The sequence below is a fragment of the Cebus imitator genome, unplaced genomic scaffold (genome assembly GCF_001604975.1).
Source record: "Cebus imitator isolate Cc_AM_T3 unplaced genomic scaffold, Cebus_imitator-1.0 Scaffold72, whole genome shotgun sequence".
In the NCBI taxonomy this organism is placed as follows: Eukaryota; Metazoa; Chordata; class Mammalia; order Primates; family Cebidae; genus Cebus; species Cebus imitator.
In genome coordinates, this window is record NW_016107387.1 from 5,898,909 (window position 1) to 5,902,124 (window position 3,216).

A 3,216-nucleotide genomic window follows, 5' to 3' on the forward strand; every position below is an offset into this window, starting at 1 on the left:
AGAAAGACAAAGACCGAGGAGCTATTCCAGTTAAAGTAGGCTAGAGATGTGGCAACTGAACGCAGTGTCTGATCCAGGATCTTCTTTTATTATAATGAGCATCACTGGGACAGCTGGCAAAATGTGAATATGGTCTGAATATTATCATATTGTATCAAAGTTAATTTCCTGATCTTGAGGATTGTGGTGTGGTTATGTAAGAGAATGTCCTTGTTTTAAGGAAATAGATGTTGAAATATCTTGAGATAAAGGAGCATTATATTGGCAACTTATTCTCAAATAGTACAGGAAAATGTGTGTGTGTGTGTGTCTATGTGTGTGTGTGTGGAGAGAGAGAAGGGAGGGACAGAGAGATATAAAACAAATGCAGTAAAATGTTAACATTTGGGGAATCTGGATGAAGAGTGGGAATTCTTTGTACGATTCTTGCAACTTTTCTGTAAGTCTACCACTATGTCCAAAAAAAGTTAGAAGAATTGACAAGGTCCCACCAAAGAGGAGACATAGCTTCCACCGTGGAAATACAGGGCAATAACTTGGCAGTTTGCTCTTTGGTCTGCAAAGGCAGTATTCACGTGAGTGAGAGTCGCTTGTCTTCAAGTCTGGCATTTTTTGTTGCAGATCCCAAAAGCTGCCTGAAAGCCTCCAGGCCTTGTGTGGTTTCCCCTTCTGTTCACAGGTGTCTTCTCGGCATTTACTGGAATATGGTGTCTGACGAGTTTATAAATAGGCATGGAACCAGAATTCTCAGAAATACCAAGAAGTTTCTTTCTTTTTTTTTTCTTTTCATTTTTTTTTTTTTTTTTTTTAAGATGAGGTTTCACCATGTTGGTCCGGCTGGTCTTGAACTCCTGACCTCAGGTGATCTGCCCGCCTTGGCCTCCAAAGTGCTTGGATTACAGGTGTGAGCCACCATGCCTGGCCCTAAATACCAAGGAGTTTCTATTGCACTGACCAGGCTTCACCTGAAACAGTGGTCGCCTACTGAGAACAATTCTTCCTTTCCCCTGGCTGCAAAATAGGGATTCCTGGTGTGTTTCTGCCAAATGCTCTATGGAAGCAGAAAATCATAAGCCTTGTGTTTTCTCCATTGTAGAAAATTAGGCCAGGTGCGGTGGCTCACACCTGTAATCCCAACACTTTGAGAGGCCGAGGCGAGTGGATCACTTGAGGTCAGGAGTTCGAGACCAGCCTGGCCAATATTCTGAAACCCTGTCTCTACTAAAAATACAAAACTTAGACAGGCATGGTTGGGTGCGGCTGTAGTCCCAGCTACTCGGGAGGCTGGGGCAGAGAATCACTTCAGCCTGGGAGGCAGAGGTTGCAGATGTTGTGCCACTGCACTCCAGCCTGGGCAACAGAGGGATACTCTGTCTCTGTAAAAAAAAAAAGAAAGAAAGGAAAATTAATTTTTCCTCTTACTTGGCACTTGGTTTTGGGTTGTTTTTTATTGTTTGTTAATGGACTTCATTTTTTTTTTTGAGACAAAGTTTCATTCTTGTTGCCCAGGCTGGGGTGCAATGGCATGATCTCTGCTCACTGCAACCTCCACCTGCCTCAGCAAGTCTGTAGTGCATATTAGGATTCACTCTTTGTGCTGTGCGTTCTGTGGTGTTTGTTTGGGTCTTACCCTATCGCTCAGGCCAAGTGCAGTGGCCCAATCATGGCTCACTTCAGCTTTAAACTCCTGAGCCTAAACCATCTTTCCACCTCAGCCTGCCAAGTAACTGGGACTATAGGTATGTGCCACCATGCCTGGCTCATTCTATGGGTTTTGATAAATGTAAAATTACATGTAGCTACCACTAAAGTATTATACAGAGTAGTTTCACTGCCCTAAAAATTCCCTGTGCTCTAGCTAGCTATTCATCCCTCCCTTCCCACTCCCCAAACTCCTGGAAACCACTAATCTTTTTACTGTCTCTATAGTTTTGACTTTTCCAAAATGTTTTAAAGCTGGAATGTTATAGTATGTTCCTTTTTCAGACTTTTTCTTATACTTAGCAATGTGTATTTAAGGTTCCCCCACATCTTTTGTGACTTGATAGTTCATTTCTTTTTTGCACTGAGTAATGTTCCATTGTATGGATATACCACAGTTTATGCATTCATCTGTGCAAGGATATCTTGCTTGCTCCTAATTTTTGGCAATTATGAATAAAGCTGCTATAAACATTTGTGTGCAGTTTTGTGTGGGCAACAGATTTCGGTTCATTTGGGTAATTAGGAGTACAATGATCATAAGGTTGTATGGTAAGAGTATGTTTCGTTTTTTAAGAAATTACCTCTGGGCATGGTGGCTCACACCTGTAATCCCAGCAATTTGGGAGGCCAAGGTGGGTGAATCATGAGGTCAGGAGTTCGAGACCAGCCTGGCTAATATGGTGAAACTTCACCTCTACTAAAAAATACAAAAATTAGCCAGGCACGGTGGCACATGCCTGTAGTCCCAGCTACTTGGGAGGCCAAGGCAGAAGACTCACTTGAACCTGGGGGGCAGGGGTTGCAGTGAGCCAAGATCATGCCATTGCACTCCAACCTGGGCAATAGAGTGAGGCTCCATCTCAAAAAACAAAAAAAGAAAAAAGAAAAGAAATTGCCAGACCAGGCCAGGCCAGGCACAGTGGCTCAAGCCTATAATCCCAGCACTTTGGGAGGCCAAGGTAAGGAGTTTGAGACCAGCATGGCCAACACGCTGAAACCCCATCTCTACTAAAAAAATGCAAAAATTAGCCAGGCATGGTGGCACGCCTCTGTAATCCCAGATACTCAGGAGGCTGAGGTGAGAGAATTGCTTAAACCTGGTAGACAGAGGCTACAGTGAGCCAAGATCGTGCCACTGCACTCCAGCCTGGACAACAAAACGAGACCCCCTCTCGAAAAAGAAAAAGAAATTGCCAAGCTGTCTTCCACTGTCTTCCAATGTTGCTGGCCATTTTGCCTTCCCAACAACAATGAAAGTGAGTTCTTATTGTCCCACGTCATCACTAGTTTTTGGTGTCAGTATTTTGGATTTTAACTATTCTAATAGGTGCAGTCATATCTCATTGTTTGAATTTGCAGTTCCCTTGAGAACATATGATGTTGAGCATCTTTTCATCTGCTTATTTGCCATGTGTATATCATCTTTGGTGAGCTGTCTATAGATTTTTTGCATATTTTTAAATCTTTTGCACATTTTTTTTCTTTTTCTTTTTCTTTTTTTTTTTTTTTTTT